We start from the raw sequence: 26,744 nt of genomic DNA, 5'->3' as shown, positions 1-26,744 counted from the left end.
AGCAGAAGGAGGTTGAGGAGAGACTCAGTTGGAGTTTATGAAATTGTGAGGGGTATGGAAAAGCTGAACAGAAAGACTTTTCCCTCAGGTTGGGGAATTCAAAACTAGAGGGCATAGGTTTAAGGTGCGAGGAGAAAGATTTGATAGAGACCTGAGGGGTAATGTTTTCACACAATGTGGTTCAAATGTGGAACAAACTGCCTGAGGAATTGGTGGATGCGGGTACAGCTACTCCTTTAAAAAAAACATTTGGACAGATACAGAAATTGGAAAGGTTTAGAGTGATACGGAACACCTGCAGACAAATGGGTCTAGTTTAGGTTTGGAGACTTGGTCAGCATGGATGAGTTGGACCGAAGGGTCTGTTTCCAAGCTGTATGACTCTATGACTCTATGGGCAGTGAGGACAGGGGAGTGGTGGCCAAGCTGGTAATCCTGACTCCAATGGAGGGGGAGGTTCCACAGCTGACCAGTCCCAGGACTGGAGAGCCATTGGCTGTCAGTCTCGAGTTCAGCTGGAGGTGGCAGTCTGGGTTTTAGAGACCGGGTAAGTGGCTGGTGAGAGTCAAAGGCCTTTCACCGGTAATAACCCAGCCATTGTGCATGATTTGCATGAATAAGCTTGGCTGAAGGGTCTGTTTCCATTCTCTATGACTCTATGACATTTTTATAATGAGATCTAACCCAAACATCACTTTTTTAAAGATTATGTGAACCCATATACATGTCTTTTGAATCTACAAACAGAGAGTATTTTGGTCAGAAAAAGACACCGGCTCTAACAGCAATCACGTAAGGAGCAGGGAGTCAAGGTGAAGTCAGCCTACAGAGCTGTCAGGGAGAGGTTACATAGCCCAGTGTGTGAGCACAACGAGTCTACTACATTTTTAATCTCAGTGAGACCAGCCTGAGAGGGAACCAACCAAGTTACAGAAAGTCACATGCAGAGGGACCTGGGTGTGCAGGTCCACAGATCCCTGTAAGCAGCAATACAGGTGGATCAGGTGGTCAAGAAGGAATACAGCACGCTTGTCTTCATTGGCCGCAGCATCAAATATAAAAGTTGGCAAGTTATGGTACAGCTGTACTATACTTTAGTTCAGACACATTTGGAATCTTCTGATGCAGTTCTGGTTGCCATGTTACCAGAAGGACATGGTTACTATGGAGAGGGTGCAAAGAAGGCTTCCCAGGATGTTGCCTGGTCTGGAGGGTTTTGGTTATGAGGAGAAGTTGGATAAACTTAAAAGGTTTTCACTGGAAAGGCAGAAACTGCGGGGTGATCTGAGAGAGGGCTTCATAATGATGAGAGAATAGGCTTTATTTTCAGGTTGGAAAGGTCAACTCGAAATAAGCACAGGTTCAAAGTGAGAGGAGGAAAGTTTACCAGAGAAATGCAGTGAAAGGTTTTCACACAGGGGCTGGTGGGTGCCTGGAATGGCCAGTGGAAGTTTAGGAATCAGACATGTTAGCAATGTTTCAGGTATATCTAGATAGAAACATGAACAGGAGGTAAACAGAGGGATAGACACTGCACATGGATAAGAAATAGTGGGTCTATAAAAGGATCAGAAATTGGTGCAGGCTTGTTAAGGAACAAAAGGAAGAACTGGCAGAAAAACACCAGGACATGTCGATATTAAGAAGGAAGAAGTGTCTTGAAAAAATACTAAGGTAGCTAAGTCCCCAGGATCAGATGGGATTTATCCCTTGTTACTGAGGGAGGTAAGGCAGGAGATTGCTGGGGCCTGGACAGAGACCTTTGTGTCCTCTCTAAATACAGGCAAAGTCCCAGGAGACTGGAGAATAGCCAATGTTGTTCCTTGCTTTAAGAAGGCGCTGCAGGGATCTTCTGAAAAACTATAGGCTGGTCAACCTTAAATCAGTGATAGGGAAATTATTGGAGAAGATTCTTTAGGGACAGCATTTACTTGCATTTGGAAAGGAAAGGGCTTGTTAAGGATAGTCAACATGGCTTTCTGCAGGGGAGTTCTTGCCTCACAAACTTGGTTAAATTTATTTGAGGAAGTGATGAAAATGATTGATGAGGGTTGGGCATGTTATGTATGTAATCGGAGTTGCTTGCTAACCATTTTAGTGAATGTGTCAGGTGACCTAGAGCGGGAGCTTTGGGTCAGTCTCGGGTGAACTGTGTAACCGTGTAAGAAATTGTTCCCTGGTTCAAGTTTATGGACCTAAAGAACAAAGAAAATCTACAGCCCAGGAACAAGCCCTTCAGCCCTCCAAGCCTGAGCCGATCCAAATGTACTGTCTAAACCTGTCGGTCAATTCCTAAGCATCTGTATCCCTCTGCTCCCCACCTACTCATGCACATGTCCAGACGTATCTTAAATAAATCTACCGTGCCTGCCTCTACCACCTCTGCTGGCAACACGTTCCAAATGCCCACCATCCTCTGTGTGAAGTACTTGCCGCATGTATACTTAAACTTTCCACCTCTCACCTTGAAAGCGTGACCTCTCTTTATTGAATCCTTCACCCTGGGAAAAAGCTTGTCTCTGTCCACCCTATCTTTATACTTCATGATTTTGTAAACCTCAATTAGGTCCCCCCTCAATCTCATTTTTATAGTGAAAATAAACCTAACCTACCCATCATAGCTAGCACCTTCCATACCAGGCAACATCCTCATAAACCTCTCTGCACTCTCTCCAAATCATCCACATCCTTTTGGTAATGTGGCGGCCAGAACTGTACACAGTATTCCAAATGCGGTTGAATTGTAAAATTTTTACATGACTTGCCAGCTCAAAAACTCAATACCCCGTCCAATGAAGGCAAGCATACTATATGCCTTCTTGACCACTCTACCCACCTGTGCAGCAACCTTCAGGGAACAATGGACCTGCACTCCCAGATCTCTCTGTCTATCCATTTTTCCCAAGGCTCTTCCATTCATTGTCTAATTCGCTCTGTAATTAGACTTGCTTAAATGCATCACCCCACATTTGCCTGAATTGAAAACCATCTGCCACTTTTCTGCCCAACTCTCCAGTCTATCTATATCTTCCTGTATTCTCTGACAGTCCCTTATGCTTTCTGCTACTCCACCAATCTCTGTGTCATCTGCAAACTTGTTAATCATACCAACAGTGCCCTCTTCTAGATCATTTATGTACATTACAAACAACAGTGGCCCCAATACTGACCCCTGTGGAACACCACTGGTCACCTTTCTCCATTTCTAGAAACTCCCTTCAACTACTACTACTACTCTCTCTCCTGTTGCTCAACCAGTTCTTTATCCACCTAGCTAGAACACCCTGCACACCATGTGACTTCACTTTCTCCATTAGTCTACAGTGGGGAGCCTTATCAAATACTTTACTAAAGTCCATGTATATGACATCAACAGCCCTTCCTTCATTTATCAACTTGGTCACTTCCTTGAAGAACTCTATTAAGTTTGTGAGGCACGATCTTCCCCACACAAAACCATGTTGCCTATCACTGATAAGCCCATTCTTTTCTAAATATAACTAGATCCTATCCCTCAGTATCCTCTCCAGCAACTTCCCCACCACCGGTGTCAGGCTCACTGGTCTGTGGTTACCCGGAATATCCCTAGTACGCTGCTTGTACAGGGGGACAATATGAGCAACCTTCCAGTCCTCTGGCACCTCACCTGTATTTAAGGATGTCACAAAGATATCTGTCAGGGCCCCAGCTATTTCCTCTCTCGCCTCCCTTAGCAACCTGGGATAAATCCCATCCAGTCCTGGGGATTTGTCCACCTTAATAACCTCTAGCATACCCAACACATCTTCCCTACTTATGCCAACGTGATCCAGACTAATCAAACTTCTATCTCTAATCTCAAGATTCATCATGTTCCTCTCCTCCGTGAACACTGATGCAAAATCATCATTCGGTCTCTCGTCCATTCTCTCAGGTTCGACACATAGCCTTCTTTCATTATCTTTTCTCTAGTTACCCGCTTGCTGCTTATATAAGAATAAAATGCTTTGGGATTTTCCTTAATTCTGCTTGCTAAAGCTATTTCATGACCCCTTTTTGCCCACTTTATTCCTTGTTTAAAACTTGTCCTACTCTTCCAATATCCCTCCAGGGCCCATTCTGTTCTTAGCTGCCTAAACCTTATGTACACTTCCCTTTTCCTCTTGGCTAGTTGTACAATTTCTGCTGTCATCCATGGTTCACGAATCTTGCCCTTCCTATCCTTTGCCTTCAAAGGGACATGTTTATCCTGCACTACCGTTAACCTATCTTTGAAAGCCTCACACATCTCAAATGTGGACTTTCCTTCAAATAGCTGGGTCCAAACCACATTTCCCAGTTCCTGCCTAATTTTGATATAATTGGCCTTGGCCCAGTTTAGTACTCTTCCCTGAGGACCACTCTGTTCTTTATCTACGAGTATTGTAAAACTTACAGAATTGTGGTCACTATTCCCAAAGAAATCCCCCACCACAACTTCTGCTATCTGTCCTGGCTCGTTCACCAGTACCAGCTCCAATATGTCCACTTCCCTCGTCGGACTATTGACATACTGCTCTAGAAAACTCTCCTGGATGTTTTTTACAAATTCCACCCCATCCAGACCTCTGACGCTAAGTGTAACCCAGTCAATGTTGTGAAAATTAAAATCTCCCATCACCACTACCCTAAAGCCTCTACATCTTTCCATAATCTGTTTACCTATTTGTTCTTCTACCTCACGCTCACTGTTGGGAGGTCTGTCATATAGCCCCAACAATGTAACTGCACCCTTCTTATTTCTCAGCTCCACCCATAATGCCTCACTACACAAGACCTCCATAATGTGCTCCTTTAGCACAGCCGTGATATCGTCCCTGACCAGCAATGCAACTCCACCCCCACTTTTACTTCCCTCCCTGTCTTGTCTGAAGCGTCTATATCCTGGAACATTTAGTTGCCAATCATCATGCCCTCCCTTCAACCAAGTCTCTGTGATTGCAATAATGTCATACTCCCAGGCACCAATCCAAGCCCTAAGTTCATCTGCCTTATACATTATACTCCTTGCATTAAAATATATGCATTTCGGGCCACCAGTTCTTTTTTTTTAACAGTCCTATTTTTTTTTCTTTCTTTCTCTTTTTACCCCCACACTACCACCTAACTGCGGTAGTGCTTATTTTTTCCCCAGCACTCATGGTGTGTATGTGTGCAGGTGTGAGACACAGTGAGACACAAAGCGTACAAATCTTTATTCAATATCCACCACCAGGAAAAGTAGGAAAACACCCGAGTGGCCAGTGACAAGCAGTGCCCTTCACATCAAAAAGGGCAATGCTGAGTGATCAAAACAGTGAAGGGGAGGGCAGGGACAGGCCACCAGTTCTTTTGTGCTCACCTGCTCTCTGCCTATTCTTCCCTTTATTAATGTTATCTTGATAATTCTTAAAGTCTCCACCTCGCTGCCTACTTGTTTACTCTTCTGGTTCCTAGTCCCCTGCCACAGTAGTTTCAAACCTCCCCAACAGCAGTAGCAAAAACTCCCCCAAGGACATTGGTTCTGGTCTGGTTCAAATGTGGATCATCCATTTTGTAATAGTCCCAGCTTCCCCAGAACCAGTCCCAATGTCCAACAAATCTGAACCCCTCCCTCCTACACCATCTCTCAAGCCACGTGTTCATCCTGCCTATTTTTTCATTTCTATGCTGGCTAGCAAGTGGCACTGGTAGTAATCCCGAGATCACTACCTTTGAGGTCCGCCTCTTTAACTTCTCTCCTAGCTCTCTGAATTTTTCTTTCAGGACCTCTTCTCATTTTCTACTTATATCGTTGGTGCCTATATGCACCAAGATAACTAGCTGTGCACCCTCCCCTTTTAGAATGCTTTGCAGCCAATCAATGACATCCCTGACCCAAGCACCTGGGAGGCAACATACCATCTGGGAGTCCCATTTGCGGTCATAGAGCCGCCTATCTACTCCCCTCACAATAGAATCCCCTATGACTATGGCCCGACGAGTCTTTTTCCCGCCCTTCTGAACAGCAGTACCCGCCATGGTGCCATGATCTTGACAACTGCTGCCCCCTCCTGTTGAGCCATCTCCCCCAACAGTATCCAAAACGATATACCTGTTTTGGAGGGAGATGACCACAGGGGACAACTGCACTGCCTTCCTACTCTTTCTCTGCCTTTTGGTCACCCATTCACTATCTCCCTCAGCAGTCCTAACCTGCAGTGTGACCAATTCACTTAACGTGTTATCCACGACCTCCTCAGCATCGCGGATGCTCCACAATGAGTCCATCCACAGCTCCAGAGACATGACGTGGTCAAACAAGAGCTGCAGCTGGACACACTTCTTGCAAGTGTAAGAGTCAAGAACATCAGACATGTTCCTAAGCTCCCACATCAAGCAAGAGGCATGTGCCACGAGTCTGAGGTCCCCTGCCATTGTAAGGTTAGCTTTATGTGAACTAACTAAAACCAAACAGTGGAGTTAAATAAATCAAAAAGAAAGATAAGAAAGAAATAAAATCCTTATCTTACAGAATCTTTTTCTTCCAGTTAGAGGAGGGGGCCCTACTTCATGGTCTATTTGTAATTTATAATTTGACCATGAACTGAATAGGCAGAGGATGTTATCTCTGTAGACTTCACTAAAGCATTTCAGAAAGCCCCTCATGGTGGGTTGGTCCAGAAGTTGAAGTCACATGGGAGCCCTGGTGATTTGGGAGGATAGACACAAAATTGGCTTGGTCATAGAAGACAAGAGAGTAATTGTGGAGAAATGTTTCTCTGACTGGAGATCTGTGACAGGTGGTGTCCTGCAAGGATCAGTGCTGGGACCACATGATTGGGTAAAAATGTAGGTGGTCTGACTAGTAAGTTCGACGATGACAAAAGATTGATGGAGTAGTGGATCGTGAGGACGGCTGTCAAAAGATACAGCAGGATATAGATCAATTGGAAAGTTGGGCGAAGAAATGGAGTTTAAACTGGAAATGTGTGAGGTGATGCATTTTGGAAGGTCAAGTCCATGAGAAAAGTACACAGCAAATGGCACAATCCAGAAGAGTATTACCATCAACAGGGATCTTGGGTTGCAAATTCATAGCTCCCTGAAAGTGGCAACGCAAGTGGATAATGTAGTAAAGAATGCATATGACATGCGTGCCTTCATTGGTCAGAAATTGGCAAGTCATGTTGCAGCTGTGTAAAACCTTAGCACAGTCATATTTGGAGTACTGTGTGCAGTTCTAGTCACCATGTTATAGGTAGGACATAGAGATTTTGGAGAGGGTTCAAAATAGGCTAGCCAGGATGTTACCTGGTTTGAGTATATTCGCGATAAGGAGAGGTTGGGCAAACTTGAATTGTTTTTGCTAGAGTATTGGAGGCAGAGGGGTGTCCTGAGAGAGGTACATACAAAACGAGAGGCAAGAATAGGCTGGATAGTCAGAGGCTTTATGCCAGGGTGGCAATGTCAATGTCAAAAGGAAGCGTATGTTTAAGATGAGAATGGGAATGTTTAAAGGAAATGTGTGAGGCAAGTTTCCACACAGAGGGCAGTAAGTATCTGGAATGAGCTGCCAGGACAGTGGTAAAAGCAGATACAATACCAATGTATAACAGGCATTTCAACAGATAGGCAAGGCATAGAGGAAAATGGAACATGTGCAAGCAAATACAATTATTTTAGAATTACATCATGGTCAGTGCAGACATGGGAGGCTGGAGGGCCTGTTCCTATGCTGTACTGTTCTGTAAGGTTAACACAATTGACATGGCTTTTTGAAAGGTACTTCATGTTTGTCAAATTTGCAAGAGCTTTTTGAGGACATAACAGGCAGAGTTGATAAAGGGGAACCGGTAGATGCAGTGCATTAGATTTACAGGAGACATTCGATAAGATAGCACATAAGAGGTCATTGTATAAAGTCAGAGCTCATGGTATTGGGACTAATATATTAGCTTGGATTAAGGACTGGTTAAGATGCAGATGATAGAGTTGGGATTACCAGGCCTTCTTCAGGTTGGAAAGACACACGTAATCAGTGAAATGTCAGAAGGATCAGTCCAGGGACCTCAATTATTGACTACTGACATGATTGTCATTGAGGAGGTGCCAGAATTCAATGTATCTAAACTTACTAATGATAGACATATTGGTGGGAAGCATGCTCAAATGAAAAGATAAGGAATCTTCAAGGAGACAGAGATAGGATGAGTAAGTGGAATAAAATTGGCTGAAAGAATTGCATGTTGGAAATTGTGAGGTCATGGACTTTGATAGGTAGAATGAAATGGCAGATTATTATTTAAATGGAGAGAGATTCCAAAAAAGGTGCAGCCGCGCAGAGGGATCTGTGTGTTCTTGTGCATGAAATATAAATATTTACCACGAGAGTGTAACACGTACTTGAGAAGGCCAACTGAATTTTAGTCTTTATTGTTGGATGGTTCGAGTTTTAAAATTGTGAAGTGTAGTTACAACTGTACTGGGTACTGGTGGGGTGACTCCTAGAGTATTGTGTACAATTGTGGTCGCAGTATTTAAGGAAGGACAGACTGGCATTGACTGCAGTTCAAAGCGCTCAAGCGGCTTGACAAGATAAATGCTAAGATGATGTTTTGCCCTCTTGGCAGAGTCTAGGACAAGAGGTTATTGTCTCAGGATTAAGGGACACCAATTTAAGAATGAGATGAGGGGAACTTCTTGTCTCAGATGATTGTGCATGTTTGGAAGAGAGCTGTTAGGGAAGAGTCCTTATAGATACCTAAGGCTGAGATCATCAAGGGTTGGGAGAAAGGCCAGGAAAGTGAATGTGAGGAATGTCTGATCAGACATGATCCCATTGAATAGTTGAGCAGACTCGAGGGGCTAAACAGTCTCCCCCTGTTGCTCATTCTTATGTTCAGGATTCTGCATAATCCAAGATGGAGGACAGGAAATATTTCTGACTGCCACAGCCGCTCCCTTTTTTATTTGAGGTACTTTAGGTGTTGGAGATGATTTCCTTGAATTCCAGGAGCAGCAATTATTGTTTTATACGCTGTTAGATTGTTTTGGAACTTGGGAGAAAAAAAAAGTCAAAACAACAGCAGTTTTAAAAGGGAGAAAAACAGACAAAGGAAGCACATGGTGAGGTCAGTGTAGGTGAGAGAGAGAGAGAGAAAGAAACCCACATTGCTAACTGACAGAGCAGTGAACCTGCACAGTTACTGCCTTTGCTGTTGAATTCATACATTGCTGGACATCTGAGTGCATCTGGGAAAATTAACAAATCAGTGAAATTCACAACTGATCTTGGAGGAACCTGTTGGGAGAGGTCACAGCACAGAAACAGATAAGTGAGTATTTTAAGTGTAACCTTGCTATGAGTCTGCAGTAGAGAGTAGAGTAGGTTCTTTCTTGATTGTATGTTTTATTGAGATTTATTTCTTAATTAAACTTAAAATATAAGCCATAACTATTGAATTAACCTGAAGCAATGTTTTGTCCAGGAATAAGACAGTGCTATTTTATGGGTACGTTGATTGAACGAAGCAAAATTGGTCTTTAGTAGAATGATACGCTCTTCTTGTCAGATGTGGGAGTTTAGGGAGAGTTTACGGGTTACTGAGGACTATATCTGCAATAAAATCCATTGGTTGTGAATCCTTTCAGATTGAATGGATCAGTTGGAGAGACAGTTAGAGCCAATGAGGAATTTACAAGAGCAAGGGGATGTGATGGATGGCAGTTATAAGAGGGGGGAAGTCTCAGATACAGTCACATAGCTGGGTTAATTCCAGAAGAGGTAAGAGAGGCAGGCAGGTAGTGCAGGAGTCTTCTGTGGTTATCCCCGTTTCAAACAAGTATGCTGTTTTGGAAAATGTAGGGGCTGATAGATTCTCAGGGGAATGTAGCATGAACAGCCAAGCTTCTGGTATTGAGACTGGCTCTAATTCAATGAGTGGTACATCGGGTTCCAAGAGATCGACTGTGTTAAAAGACTCTCTAGTCTGAGGTACAAACAAGTGTTTCCTTGGCCAGCAGTGAAAAATCAGAATAGTGTGTTGCTTCCCTGATGCCAGGATCAAGGATGTCTCAGAGAGGGTGCAGAATGTTCTCACGGGGGAGAGGGTCCAGCAGGAGGTCATTGTACACATTGGAACCATTGACATAGGGAGGGAAAAGGTTGAGATTCTGAAGGGAGTATACAGTGAGTTAGGCAGGAATTTAAAAATGAGGTCCTTGAGAGTAATAATATCTGGATAACTCCTGGTGCCAAGAGCTAGTGAGAGCAGGAATAGGAGGATAGAGCAGATGAATGCGTGGCTGAGGAGCTGGTGTATGGGAGAAGGATTCACATTTTTGGATCATTGGAAACTCTTTTGGGGTAGAAGTGACCTGCACCTAAATTGGAAGGGGACTAATATGCTGGCAGAGATATTTGCTTGAGCTTCTCGGGAGGATTTAAACTGGTAGTACTGCAGGGTGTGACCCAGGGAGATAGTGAGGAAAGAGGTCAATCTGAGACTGGTACAGTTGAGGACAAAGGTGAGTCAAACAGTCAGGCAGGCATGGACAAAGCAGAGAACAAAGTAGGATTGATGAATTAAACTGCATTTATTTCAATGCAAGGGCCTAACAGGGAAGGCAGATGAACTCAGGGCATGGTTAGGGACATGGGACTGGGATATCATCTCAATTACAGAAACGTGGTGCATAGATAGACAGGACTGGCAGCTTAATGTTCCAGGATACAAATGCTGCAGAAAGGACAGAAAGGGAGGCAAGAGAAATGGGGGGAGTGGTATTTTTGATAAGGGATAGCATTACAGCTGTACTTAGGGAGGATATTCCCAGAAACACATTCAGAGAAGTTATTTGGTTGGAACTGAGAAAGAAGAAAGGGATGATCACCTTATTGGGATTGTATTACAGATGCCCTAATGGTCAGAGAGAAATTGAGAAACAAATTTGTAAGGAGATTTCAGTCATCTGTAAGAATAACAGGGTGGTTATGGTAGGGGATTTTAACTTTCGAAACATAGAATGGAACTGTGAAGGTGTTAAGGGTTTAGATGGAGAAGAATTTGTTAAGTGTGTACAAGAAAATTTTCTGATTCAGTATGTGGATGTACCTACTAGAGAAGGTGCAAAACTTGACCTACTCTTGAGAAATAAGGCAGGTCAGGTGACTGAGGTGTCAGTGGGGGAGCACTTTAGGGCCAGCGACCATAATTCTACTGGCTTTAAAATAGCGATGGAAAAGGATAGGTCAGATCTAAAAGTTGAAGTTCGAAATTGGAGAAAGGTCAATTTTGACGGTATTAGGCAAGAACTGTCAAAAGCTGATTGGGGGCAGATGTTTGCAGGTAAAGGGATGGCTGGAAAATGGGAAGCCTTCAGAAAAGAGATGACGAGAATCCAGAGAAAGTATATTCCTGTTAGGGTGAAATGAAAGGCTGGTAGGTATAGGGAATGCTGAATGATGAAAGAAATTGAGGGTTTGGTTAAGAAAAAGAAGGAAGCATAGATAGGATAAATTGAGTGAATCCTTATAAGAACATAAAGGCACTAGGAGTATACTTAAGAGGGAAATCAGGAGGGCAAAAAGGGGACATGAGAATTAAGGAGAATCCAAAGGGTTTTTACAAATATATTAAGGACAAAAGGGCAATTATGGAGATAAGGCAGCCTTTGTGTGGAGCCGTTGGAGATGGGGATAAACGAGCATTTTGCATCATTACTTACCACGGAAAGTGACATGGAAGATATTGAATGGAGGGAAATAGATGGTGACATCTTGAAAAATGTCTATATTACAGAGAAGGAAGGGCTGAATGTCCTGAAATGCATAAAAGTGGATAAATGCCCAGGACCTGATCAGGTGTACTCGAGAACTCTGTGGGAATCTAGGGAAGTGATTGCTGGGCCTCGTGCTGAGATATTTGTCGCAGTCGCAGGTGAGCTGCCGGAAGACTGGAGGTTGGCTAACATGGTGCCTCTGTTTAAGGAAGGTGGAACCATAGACCAGTGAGCCTGACATCAGTGAAGGGCAAGTTGTTAGAGGGAATCTCTGAGGGACAGGATGTACATGTATTTGGAATTAACCCATTCAGTTCAGGAAATGAGCAACAGACATGGTCCCACCTACTTCCATCATTCCCATTCCCTCCTCCCTTTGTTAGTTCCTCACTCCATTCCCTCCTCACCATGTTTTAGCCTCACTCTGTGCTGCACTCTCAACTCAATCTTGAACATTCATATCTGTCTCTCTTCATAAATCTCTCACTCTGTATCATACCCTCTCATCAACAATAACTTTGTGGTAAATTTACATCGGCAGCTTCCATTACAAATGTGGACTTAGTAATCGTGTGCAGGTCTAAGTCTGCAACATTATAAATACGCGCACACAAGACCGCACACAGAAAGACTTCACAGAATCATAAAACCCCTACAGTGTGGAATCGGGCCACTTGGCCCATCAAATCCACGCTGACTGTCTGAAAAACATCCCATCCAAACATACACCCCACCCACTCACCCTGCAACCTTGCATTTCCCATGGCTAATCCATTGAACCTCCATATTCCTGGACATTATGGGCAACTTAATAAGGCCAATCCATCAAACCCGCACATCTTTGGACTAGTTGTGAGACTCTGCAGCATCCAACAGGAAACAGAATACATGAAATGTTTCTCATAGAGAAAGGAGCGAGAGAAATGGGTGTGAGTGGATCATTCTGACAGGAGCCAGGGCAGGTCTGAGACGTTCAATGGTCATTTTCCTGCTTCCAGTTCCATAATTTCATGTTTCTACTCCAGTGTTTGGGCTGGGGTTTATCAAATGTCAGTAAATCAGTTCTGTTTTTCTTCACCGCTATACGTTAAACTCCGTGATGTAATCTGTTTACTCCAGTGGCTGGAACTAATTCCAACAGCTCCGTCAGCCTCCTGGGCTCAGTGAGTGTCACTCACCTGTATTCATAAATGGCTTCACTGACTGAGTGAGCTCAGAGTGTTAATGAAACCTGTTTGATACTGAAGGAAACTCAAATTCCCCACACAACAGGAATCTGGTGGATCTAACGTTTCTGCTCATTGATATTGAACCCATTTTCTATCCCATCCTTGGGGTCACTGGAGTTCTGTGTCAGTTACTGTAACTGTTGCTGGTTTGACTGCTCTGTTGGTGTAGTATTTGCTGCATCCTCATACATTTACATTTTTATTTCAGAGACTGTTGATCCTTCACATTCCTCGACATTTCTCCTTATTTTAGCTGCAGTCTCTCCACTATTTGAACATGCATCTATCTGCTCCTAACAATAACTTTGCATTTAATTTATTTCAGGAATTAAATCCTCGATAAGTAAGTACTTATTGATTTCCAGAACCTGCTTCAATTATTTCCAAGTTCCAGTGAGGATGCGTTGTACTTGGGTGCAATTTTCACCTTTGAAGCAAAGAGGTAAGACACATTTTCACTGCAGTTGAAATGATAGCTTCCTCAGGTCAATGAATGGCATTCCGTCTACAAATTATGTAAAGCCTGTTGCAACTTTCGAACATCCGAAAGCTTGTTACACCCTGGGAAGAACCACAGTATTTTAACATTATTCTTCATGAGGATGTGATGCTCGATGTCTGGATGAGCATTTATTGCCCATCTCGAATCATTCATGAGGAGGTGCCTTCTTGAACTGCTGCAGTCAATGCAGGTTTAGGCAGGAATGGATTTCCAGGATTTTGACTCAACCGCAGAGAAAGAACAGTGGTCTATGTCTGAGTCGAGTTTGTTATAGGTTGGAGGGGAATTTACAGGTTGTGCTGTCCTTGTCCTTCTGAGTGGTGGAGGTCCATGAGTTTGGAAAGCGCTTTCTCAGGAGCTCTGGTGAGTTGTTACCATGTATCTTGGAGATGGTCCACACTGCTGCTGCTGTGCATTTGTAAGGGAGTAAATGCTGAACGTGGTGGATGGGGTGTCAATCGTGTGGGCTGCTTAGCCCTGAGTGCTTCTGGAGCAGCCCTCGTCCAGACAAGTGGACAGTGTTCCATCACACTCCTGAATTGTGCCAGTAGGTTGTGAATGGGCATTTCATGAGGTGAGCGACTCACGGCAGGATTTCCAACCATTGACCTGCTCTCGGACACACAGCATTTGTCCACCTGGTCCAGTGAAATTTGTAACCAATGGTAATCCACAGGATGTTGATAATGGAGGATTCAGTGATGCTGATGCCAGTTAATGTGAAGGGCAATACTTTGATGTTCTCTTATTGGAGATGATCACAGCCTCCTACTTTTGTGGTGCAAGTTTAACTTGTCACTTAGAGGCCAAGCCTGAATGTTTTCTGGGTCTGGCTGCATTTAGACATGACCTGATTCAAAGCCAATGGAGCCATGGATTGAGTAGAACAATGATGATTGTGCAATGACTATTGTCACTCCTGACCTGATAATGGAAGGAAGGTCATTGATAACACAGCTGAAGATGGTTGGATGTGGGACAATACTCTGAAGGTCTCCTGCAGATATCTCTTGGGACCAAGTTGATTGACCTACAACAAGTTCAACCGGTCTCCTTTGTTCTAAGTATTATACCAACCAGTGGAGATCTTATTTCCTCAGGATCCCATTGACTTTAACATTTTTAGAATTCCTTCCTTTATGGCATGCTCAGCTGAAGACATCCGTCCAACCTCAACCACGACTTCACCTCTCATCACCAAACTATCATCTCCCAGACCATCCACAATCTCATCACCTCAGGGGATCTCCCATCCACAGCCTCCACCTCATAGTCCAGGAGCCCCACACCACCCAGTTCTACTTCTTACCCAAAATTCACCAATCTAACTGCCCTGATAGTCCCATCATCTCTGCCTACTCCTGCCCCACCGAACTCATCTCCTCATACTTTGACACCGTCCTGACTCCTTGGTCTAGGAACTCCCCACAAACATTCAGGAGACCACTCAGGCCCTCCACCTCCTCTATGACTTTCGATACCTCAGCCCTGAATGCCTCATCTTCACCATAGACATCCATTCCCTCGACACACCCATCTGCCACACCAAGGCCTCCAAGTGCTCCGTTTCTTCCTCTCCTGTCGACCCAACCACCCCCCACCCCCCTTCCACCGACACATTCATTCAATTGGTGGAATTGGTCCTTATCCTCAACAACTTCTCCTTCGAATCCTCCCACTTCCTTCAGAGCCAAGGGGTAGCCATGGGTTCCCACATAGGCTATGCCTGCCTCTTCGTCAGATACGTGGAACGGTCTATGTTCAGTGGTTACACAGGCACTATTCCAGATCTTTTCCTCCGTTACATTGATGACTGTCTCGGTGTTACCTCGTGCTCCCACGAAGAGGTTGAACTGTTCATCAACCTCATGAATACCTTCCACCCTGACCTTAAGTTAATCTGGACCATGTCGGACACCTCCCTCCCCTTCCTGTGCCTTTCCATTTCCATTTCCAGTGACCGACTCAACATAGACATCTACTTCAAACCTATCAACTCCCACAGTGACCTGCAGCTACCCCCTGCTCCCAATTCCTCCACCTCCTAGGAAGAACAATTTCCCTCCAGTACATCCCAGATGGTCTCCTACTTTAAGGACTGCAATTTCCCCTCTCACGTGTTCAGCAATGCCCTCCAGTGCATCTTCTCCACTTCCTGCACCTCCACCCTTGAGTGCCACCCCTCCAACTGCAGAAAGGATAGACCCCCCCACCCACCCCTTCCACACCTTCCACCCCACCAACTTCTAGATACAACACATCATCTTCCACCATATCTACCACCTACAGTCAGACCCCACCTCCAGAGATAAATTTCCCTCCTCACCCCTTTCAGCAATCTGCAGACACCATTCCCTCCATGATGCCCTCATTTAGTCCATACCCTCCACCAACCATCCCTCCACTCCCAGCACCTTCTCTTTCCAGTGCAAGAGATATAAAACCTGCACCCCTACCTCTCTCCTTATCTTTGTCCAAGGCCCGAAAGGGTTCTTACACATCTGGGAAACATTTTCCTGCACATCCAAACACGTAATCTACTTTATCTGTTACTCCTGACGTGGTCTCCTCTCCACTGGGGAGACAGGATGCCAACTTACAAAATGTTTCAGAGAATATCTCTGATGCATGTAACAACCCACCACTCTGTGGCTGACCACTTCAACTCCCCCTCCCACTCCACAAAGACATGCAAGTCCTGGGCCTCCTCCACCGCCAAATCCTAACCACACGATGTCTGGAGGAAGAACGCCTCATCTTCTGCCCTGGGATCCTTCAACTACACGGGATCAATGTAGATTTCACCAGTTTCCTCATATCCCCTCCCCCCCAACTTATCCCAGAACCAACCCTCTAGGTGGCACAGCAATCCCACTGGTCCATTTTTCTTCCCACCTGTCTGTTCCAACTTCCACCGCAACCTATCCCCATCACCCCGCACCTGTATCCACCTATCACCTTCTCAGCTACCTTCCTGTCCAGCCCCACTATTTACCTTTCAGATCTTTTGGGCATCCCCCCATCCCATTCCACATTCCTGATGAAGGGCTTATGCCCAAAACATTGACTCTCCTGCTCTTTGGATGCTGCCTGATGGGCTGTGCTTCTCCAGCGCCACATTTTTTGACTCTGATCTCCAGCATCTGTAATCCTCATTTTCTGTTTGATGTCAAGACTAGTCACTCTTCCATCACCTCTTGAGATTAGTTCTTTATCCATGTAAAAAACAAGAGGCAACTGAATTATTGGGCACCTAGTGTCTCATTGAGGCCAAACAAGGTAAAGATGGCCGATTTCTCCCTGAAGAATGTCAGTGAAACAGATGGGTTATTATGACAACTGATCAAATATTGGGACAAGGATATTCTGTGTCTGAATCCCCCCCATCCAGCAGGAGCTCCAGGTACCTGCCCACAAACTGAAATGTCCATTTCCCCAAGTCTGCCACATCAGGGGCAGACCAATGGTTTCTCTTCTCAGTCACCAAGTAGGTCAGCTCAGGCCTCAGAGTGCTTGCCCAGGTGCACTGTGGGATTTTAAAGTTGGCATCGGCACAAGGGATATCAATCATTCTGGGGATATCCAGTGAGATATTCTGGGAATGGAACATGGGAAGTTAGGGATAACATTGGATGTGATGACACCCTAGGAGTGGAGTGGGTCAAGTCATGAATGAGGTGCATTTGGTAAGATATGGAGGGAAGATACATGGGGCTGAACAGTAAGAATCCCTGCAAAACTCTTGATATAACTTGCACTTACCTGAAAATAAAAGCTTTATGCTTTTGCGCAAATTATATTCTCATTGCCCATTGAGAATCTTACCTATTGACACTTTTGGACAATGTCTCCAGTCTGTTTATTTCATACAAGCTGTAAAATTGTAAATTTTTAATGCTGAGACTACTTACACATTTTTCACTCTACAATTTGGTGTGACATCCTTTTTTTCACATTTACAGCTAACCTAATCGCAATTGCAACTCTAGCACGAGAGAAGTATGGTCTTTCTAAAGGTATCGCTTGGTACCTGATCATAACGGTTGTAACAGATTTACTGATTGTCATTATTCAAGTCAAACTGGACAATATGAATTACTTATATCTACACATTGTATTCTTCTCTTACCCTCCTGGTTGTAGCATCAGAGACGTCATTGGTTCCACAGCTGTAAGTAGCTCAGTCTGGCTCACAGTCACCTTCACCTGTGACCAGATGGTGGCTATTTGTTTCCAGAAACTGAAGACAAAATTCTGCACTGAGGGAAATGTAGCTGTCATTATCACAACTATCAGTTTACTGAGTTTATTAAACAAAATTCCACTGTATTTTAAATATGAACCGTATCTTTGTAAATTTACCTGTAAATGTATCCAGTACCCTGCACGGATAGCTTTTGACTGGGGGGGAAATCGTATTTTAACTCCTGTGCTCCCTTTCTTCCTGATCCTGCTGCTCAATGCTGTCACCGTCAGACACATCCTTTTGGCTAGTGCAGTCCGCAGGAAGCTGAGAGGACAACAAAACGGGGATAAGCCGAATGATCCAGAAATGAAGAATCGAAGAAAATCCATCATTTTGCTCTTTGCCATATTGGGCAGTTTTATCCATGTCATAATTCTCACAGTTCAGCGTATTACTGGGTGATATACTTTATTGGATGGGAGATCGCATGGCAATAATGCTTCAGTTTCCAGCTCCTGCACCAACACATTTATTTACGCAGTCACGCAGAGCAAGTTCAAAGAGGAGATGCTGAGTACTGTGAAATATCCCTCCATCACCATCCAGAATTCCATTAAACGATGGGAACAAAGCTGGTCAATGTAAGCACGGTCTGGAAAGGAATATTATTATTCATCTCCAGCTCAGCTGCTGTTGAGGCAGCACGTGCAAAGAGATTTGAAAATGAGAATGTGATTGTTCCTCAAATTGTGTTAACAAACCATTTAACACAAGTGTGCTCTTAGGATATCTGCTCCTGCTCAATAAAGATCCATGACTATCTTGTTCTTAACACTTGGTCCATTTTTGTTTGGGGTGTGTATTTTTAAATCCATTATTTTTTAAGACAATATTTCTGGCTCAGTGTATGTCACATTGTCTTATGGTATAATTGTGTAAGAGCAATTGAATTGGAGATTGCCATTCACATAATTCAGAAGGATAACAATAACAGAGCTATCACCTACAACTGGCTCTACCATTGGCTCCATGACTGGTAACTGATGGTATCTAGCAATACATAACAATGAGATCTTAGCCCTGATTACAACTGTAGCTCCTCATAATTCTAATAGTTCTAAAATAGTTATGGAAAAAGATAGGTCTTGTATAAAAATTGGAGTAAGACCAAGTTTGAGGGTATATGACAGGAACTTTCAAATGTTAATTGAAAACAATTCTTCTCAGGGACAACTGGCAAGTAGAAGACTTTCACAAGTGAGATACTGAGAGTTCAGAAACTGTATGATCCTGTTAGAGTGAAGGGGAAGGCTGGTGGGAGTACGGAAACATAGGATGAATAGAGTCATTGAGACTTTGGTCGAGAATGTAAAGGAAGCATATGTCAGGGACAGGCAACTGGGATCAAGTGAATCTCTTGAAGTGTAAAAGGAGTGCAGGGACGTTCTTAATCTGGAAATCAGGAGGGCAAAGTGGGGATATGAGATAGCCTTGGCAGATAAGGTTCAGGATGATCCAACCATTTTCTACAAGTATAATAAGGGCAAAACAGCAAATGGCTTGGTAATAGAGCCCTTTAAAGATCAACCACGGGAGATGGGAGAGATACGAAATTAATATTTTGCTTTAGTATTTACTGTGGAGGAAGGTATGGAAGTTTGAGAACTTGAGGGAATAAACATTGATGTGTTGAAAAAAGTTCACATTACAGAAGAGGAACTGGTGGAGGCTTTAAAAATATAAATGTCATTAAATCTCCCAGACTGGATCAGGAGTTTCCTATGACATTGTGGGAAACTGGGGAAGAAATTGCTGAAAGCTACTGGTTTGAATTAAGGCATCAGTTACTCTGTGAGGATACTGTAAGGTTAAATTGCTGCAGGTAATCCTGTCACTCACAATGCAGCCTCTTGGGTATTGGTGAGAATCTCCCCTGTGTCCGTACAAATGACCCCAAGCTTCCAGTTGCTTGCCATTTCAGTAAATGACCTTGCTCCCACATTAGCATTTCTGTCCTTAGCCTGCTATTGTGTTCTAAGGAAGCTCATTGCAAGTTGGTGGAACAACGATTCACTTTCCACGGAGGCAATTTACACTCTCTAGGACCCCATACGGAGTTCCCCAATGTCAGAACATAACCTTTGACCTTAATTGTTCTTGCATCTCACAACATTCCCCAGCTGTGTCTTGATGGCTTTGCTTTCAGCAGAACAGATCCATTTTCTCTTTTGCACAGCGAACATTAACACCTATTTAACACCTCTAGCTCTCCTTTGCCACGTTATCACTGTGCTAATGTCCAAGTAAAAGACAAATACAGTCTGTTCTACTCACTTCTCCTCCCTTTCTGTCAGCTGCTTTTTCCAGCTGCTTTCCATTCTGAAGAAAAGTGATACCAGAAGTGAAACATTAAATTGCTTTCTCTCTTCACAGTTGTTCCCAGGCAGGCTGAGTTTCTTCAGCACTCTGTTTTTTTTTACTGGAGAGCTTACAAAACCTTTGCAAAAGCTCTCTATTCATTGGAACTTTGGACAGATTGGTGTGCAGTTTACAAAGCGAATGCATTCGCAGTAATTTGTTGACATTGCTAACATTAATTTTGGACAAAGCTTGTAAAGTCAAAATGCCCGTCATCTGTTGGAGCAAGCAGCAGCTGAGTCAGCTGGGGGCCTTGCTGACAACAGCCAATAAGAAAAGCAGAGGAATAACAACATCGTGGTACTGTGGCTTCAATTCTGAAGAGTCATACCAGACTTGAAACGTTAACTCTGTTTCTCTCTCCCCAGATGCAGCCAGACCTGCTGAGTCTCTCCAGCATTCTGTGTTTGTTTCAGATTTTCAGCATCTTTAGTTTTTTGCTGTTATTGAATCACAAACTCACAATTTTTAAAATTATCATCACGGAGACATGCAAGGGGATCAGGACTGGGAGCTGAATATCCAAGGATGTACATCCTCTCGAAAAGATAGGCAGTTGCGCAGAGGGTGTGGGGCTACCCTATTAGTAAGAAATGAAATTAAATCAATAGTAAGAAATGAATTAGGATGAGATGGTGGAGAATCCATGTGGATAGAATTGAGGAACCGCAAAGGTAAAAATATCATAGTTGGAGTGATGTACAGGCCGCCAAACAGTAATCAGGAGCTGGGGCACAAGATACACCAAGACATAGAAACAATGTGTAGGAAAGGAAAAGTTACCGTGATCATGGGGGATTTCAATATGCAGGTGACTGGGAAAATGAGGTTGGTAGTGGACTGGAAGGAAAGGCATTTGTGGAATGTCTACGAGATGGTTTTTGTGAGCACCTTGTGGTGGAGCCCACCAGGGAACAGGCAATACTGGATTAGTGCTGACCAAAGAGGCAGACTTGATTAGGGAGTTTGAGGTGATGGAACCCTTCAGAGGCAGTGATCATAACGTGATTGAATTTACTCTGCAATTGCAAAGGCAGAAGATATAATCAGAGCTAACCGTATTATAGCTGAAGAAAGGCAACTACAGAGGTATGAGGGAGGGGCTTGGTGGAATTGATTGGGAGAGGAGCCCAACAGGAAAGACCATGGAACAGCAATGGCAGGAGTTTCTGGGAGCAATTCAGGAGACACAACAGAGATTCATCCTGAGGGAAAAGAAGCAAGGGAAAAAGAAAAAAGGGAGAATGAGGTAACCATGGCTAACCAGGGAGTCAGGGACAGCATAAACGCAAAAGAGAAAGCATATAATGTGGTGAAGGGCAGTGGGAAACCAGAGGATTGGGAAGTTTACAAAGACCAACAGAGGGCAACAAAAAAAGAAATAAGGAAGGAGAAGATTAAATATGAGGGTAAACTAGCCAGTAATATAATGGAAGACTGTAAGCGTTTCTTTAGATATATAAAGGGCAAAAGAGAGGTAGAAGTGGAAATTAGACCACTGGAAAATGATGCTAGAGAGATAGGAGTGGGGAACAAGAAAATAGCTGAGGAACTGACTAATTACTTCATGCCAATCATCATGGTGGAAGATATGAGCAATATCCCAAAAAATCAAGAGAATGAGGGGGCAGAGCTGACTATGGTGGCCATCACCTAGAAGTTGCTAGAAAAACTGGATGGCCTGAAGGTGGATAAATCACCTGGACTAGATGGACTACACCCCAGAGTGTGAACGGAGATAGCTGAAGAGATAATGGAGGCGTTAGTGGTGATCATTCAGGAATCACTGGAATCAGGGAGGCTCCCAGAGGACTGGAAAATTATCATGACATCCCTGTTTAAAAGGGAATCAGGCAAAAGACAGATGTTACAGACTGATTAGCCTAAACTCAGTCGTGGGTGAGTTCCTGGAATCCACTGTGAAGGATGAGATGGCTGAATACTTGGAAATGCACGGTAAAGTAGGGAAAAATTAGCATGGTTTCATCCAGACTGAGCTCAGGCCTGACAAATCTGCGAGAATCCTTTGAGGAAGTAACGAGCAGGTTAGATCAAGGAAAACTAATGGCATTATCTGTCTGGGCTTCAAGAAGGTCTTTGACAAGGTGATGCACAGGAGGTTACTGAGTAAGATAAGAGCCCATGATGGTAGAGGGAAGGTACTAGCATGGATAAAAGCTTAGCTGTCTGGCAGAAAGCAGAGAGTGGGGATAAAAAGGTCCTTCTCAGGATGGCAGATAGTGACACGTGGTGTTCCACAAGGGTCAGTGTTGGGACCACAACTTTTCACTTTGTACATTAACAATCTAGAAGAAGGAACTGAGATGATACAAAGATAGGTAGAGGGACAGGCAGCATTGAGGAGGTGGGGAGGCTGCAGGAGAATTTGGACAGGTTAGGAGAGTGGGCAAAGAAGTGGAAGATGGAGTACAATGGGGTGATACACTTTAGTCGGAAGAATAGAGGCATGGGCTATTTCCTAAATGGAGAGAAAATTCAGTCGTCTGATGTGCAAAGAGACTTGGGAATTCATCTCCAGGATTCTCTTGAGGTAAATTTGCAGGTTGAGTTGGGAGTTGGGAAGGCAAATGCAATTATTGCATTTATTTTGAGAGAACCTGAATATAAAAGCAGGGATGTACTTCTGAGGCTTTATAAGGCTCTGCTCAGACCACATTTGGAATATCGAGTGCAGCTTTGGGTCCCATATCTCAGGAAGGATGTACTGACCCTGGAGCATGTTCAGAGGAGGTTCACAAGAACGGTGCCAGGAATAAAAAGCTTAACATTTGAGGAACCTTTGAGGACTCTGGGACTATATGCGATGGAGTTCAGAAGGATGAGGGGGGACCTAATTGAAACTTACAGAATACTGAATGGCCTGGACAGAGTAGATGCTGGGAAGATGTTTCCATTGGTAGGAGAAGCTAAGACCTAAGGACACAGCCTAAGAGTACAGGGAAGACCTTTTAAATGGAGATAAGGGGAAACTTCTTCAGTCACAGAGTGGTAAATCTATGGAATTCACTGTCATAGAAGGCTGTGGAGGCCAGGTATATTTAAGACTGAGACAGATAGGTTCTTGAGTATCAAGGGGATCAAGGGTTACAGGTAGAAAGCTGGGGTTCAGAAACTTTCCAGCCATGATTGAAAATAGGAGCTGACTCGATGGGCTGAATGGCCTAACTTATCCTCCTATGTCTTATGGTGTTATCATCATGCACTTCCTACACCTATTTCCAGAAAGCCAGCTATATTGTTTACTTGACCGTCTCCAATAAGGTTTTGATTAATGTACTCATATTTAGAGCAATCAGTCAACAAAACAAGACAACAGAGAGGCAGTGATGACAGGCGGAGAATGATGGACAGGTGATTGAAGTGGCTACCAGGAAGGTGAACAAAAATATGTGGTTTACCTAGATATTTGGTTAACTCATATTAGCATGGAAGTGTTAGGTTTCTATAAATAGATCATGTTTGCCTTCCATAAGTTCACAAACAGAGAGAAGTTGAGCAGAACCAAATTAATGTGTTGAATTGGATTATTGGGATCATAGTTACTCCAACTGCAAGTTGCCCCAGAGCCTGGAGCAGATTGGAGTCAGTCAGACAGTCACATCTGATGAAGTGGAAGTTTCAGGAGACAGTCAAGGCCAAGTCAGTCCTTGTTGGAGAAACCGTCTCAGAATCAGGTTCAACTGGGCCAAGGAACTCCCCCCTAATTCAGAAAGTTTGGATTTAAGACTGGTATTATTCTCTTAGAAATAGAAAACCCATGGTTCAGTTGAAGTTGTGAATAAATAAAAGAGCTCTGTGTGTTGAACGGAATGTTGAATATTCTGCAACGTTTTCATGAAGTAAGGATAAGTACAATAGTTTGGCAAAGACCTAAAAATCAACAATGGATCACTAAAAAATAATTATTTAAGGAAATAAATGCAAAACATTTTTTAAAAGCAGATAGCAAAAAAACTTCTGTAAGTATAGAAAAGGGAAGAGAGTAGCTCAAGTGATTGTTGGTCCCTTGGAGGGTGAGGCTGGGGAGCTAATCCTGGGGAAAACAGAAATGGCAGAGACACTAAGTTAATATTTTGCTTCACCTTCCACTGGAGGACACTAGTGCCATTTCAATAGTAACAGGTAATGCAGAGGCTATAGACAGGGAGGGACTTAGAACAATCACCATCACGAGGGAAACAGGAATGATCAAAATAGTGAGATTGAAGGCAGACAAATCCCCAGGGCATGAAGGGGTCCTCCTTGGGTCTTAAATGAAGTAGCAGCAGAGATAGTCAATCCACTGGGTGTAATTTTCCAAAATTCCCTGGAAACAGGAAGGTTTCAATGGATTGGGAAAATGTTATTGTAACACTATTATTCAAAACAGAAGGAAAGCAGAAATTAGGAAAGCATAGAGCAGTTAGTTTAACATGTGCTGTTGGGTAATTGTTAGAATCCATTATAAAGGAAGTAATAACAGGACATTAGGAAAGTTGAAATACAATCTATTACAGTCAGCATGGTTATATGAAGAGTAAACTATGTTTGACTAATTTGCTCAATGATCTTTGAAGATGTAACAAGCAAAGTGGAGAATGGGGATCCTGTAGATATCTGGACTTCCAGAAGGCAATTTGATACAGTGCCACACAAAAGGTTAACAACAAGGTAAGATCACATGGGGTTAGGGGTAATTTATTCGCTCACACAGAGGATCGGCTAACCAACAGAAAGCTGAGACTCCAGATAAATGGGTCTTTTTCTGGTTGGCAGGACATAATGAGTGGGATGCCCCAGGATTCAGTCCTCAGACGCCAACTGTGTACAATCCATATTAATGACTTGGATGTTGGGATAGAAAGTACTTTAGCTCAATTTTCAGATGATACTAAAATGAGTGGGAAAGTAATTTGCAAGAAAGCAATAAAACAATTAAATATGGATATGGAGAGGTTCGGTGATTCAGCCATAGTTTGGCAGATGAAGTTTAATGTAAATAAATATGAAGTTCATCAATTTGATCAGAAGAATAGAAAGTCAACCTATTATCTAAAGAGAAAGAAACTTCAGAGTGATTCAGTGCAGAGGGATCTGGGTGTCCTTGTGCATAAATATGAGGTCCAGCAGGTAATAAGGAAGGCAAGTGGAATTTTGGCATTTATTGTTAAAGGTATAGAGTATAAAAGTTGGGAAGTATTGCTGTAACGATACATGTCATTGCTGAGACCGCACCTGGAGTATTGTGTGAATTTCGGTCCTCTTACTTGAGGAGGGATGTAGTTGTATTGGAGGCAGTTCAGAGGAGATTAATCAGATTGATTCCAAAGATGAGGGAGTTTGTCTTATGAGGAGAGATTGAACAACTTAGGCCGATATGGTCTGGAGTTTGGAAGAAGGAGAGGAGATCTAATTAAGAGAGATAAGATCCTAAAGAGGATTGATAAAGCAGATGTAGTCATTTCAACTTGTGGGGCAATCTAGTACAAGAGCATTTGGATAAGGGATAACAGATTTAAATCAGAGATAATCATAAATTACTCCTCTCAAAGGGTCGTGTATCTGCGAAATTCACTATGGAAGGCTGGATACTGATTTAAGGAGGAGACAGACACATTTTGAATTGGTAATTGGGTGAAGGGTTACAGGGAGTGATCAGGAAAGTGTAGTTGAGTCTGAGATGAGAGCAGCCATGATGGTATTAAATGGCGGAGCAGGCTCCAGGGGCTGCATTGTCTACTCCTGTTCCCAACTCTTATGTTCTTAGTACCCTCTTGTGGCCATTTGTGGATGTACAGATCGGGCTCAGTCACTCTCCTGATTGGTTTGAGAATGCAAAATACAAACATAAATGTCTTCTTCATTTCTTGTGATATTCACTTGGTGACTTTTTCTCAATTCTTGTATCGTGTTCACTCACTTCTGCCTTTTAATGGTAAACTCCCTCATGGTGAACACTAAATTTTCTCTCCCTCCTTCTCCTTTCCTGTCTCCCTTTCCCTCTGTGACTATTTCCCCCTTTTGGAATGCAGTGTCTGTGCTTGGAGACGGTGGTCTATGTTTTACACTGACCCTCAGCGTCAGGTCGAAGAGTGAATTCAAAGCCTGACCTTGCTGCAGTGACCCTGGGGCTGCTGGGTTTACCACAGGCTGCCTCTTCATTAGCCTCCGGTAAGCTCTTCATCCCCAAAATGGAGCTAATGCTTCCTGTTTCTACCCAATGTACCAGGGGCTGATGGATCTGACCCCACAGCAGTGCCCCAAGGAGAGAGGGAGGCAGAACCTGAAAGTATCTCAAATTGGGGTATCTCTCAGACAATTAAGGCAGCATTAGAATTGAGGAGGTTAAGGAGGGGTGTATGCTCCATGGGACAGAGCAGAAACACCTCTGGGAGGGTTATTTGGAGACCTCTCCTGTTTGGACCATGGCACTGCCAGCACTGATACCTTCCCACCCTTCCCCACCTAAAAGTACCATAAGGAAACTATCTCCCTGAAGCTGGTGAGGGCTCACAACATGGTCAGGAGTTGCCTCATAGTCTAGAAAATGGCAACTGGTCATGAGATCACCAGATATAGTAATTAGACCATTCAACCCATTGAGTCTGCTCCACCATCGCATCATGGTCCTTACACTGGTCTGTAACTT

This window comes from Hemiscyllium ocellatum, chromosome 10 (assembly GCF_020745735.1).
Source record: "Hemiscyllium ocellatum isolate sHemOce1 chromosome 10, sHemOce1.pat.X.cur, whole genome shotgun sequence".
Classification (NCBI taxonomy): Eukaryota; Metazoa; Chordata; class Chondrichthyes; order Orectolobiformes; family Hemiscylliidae; genus Hemiscyllium; species Hemiscyllium ocellatum.
Note: the sequence above shows the minus strand (reverse complement) of the source record.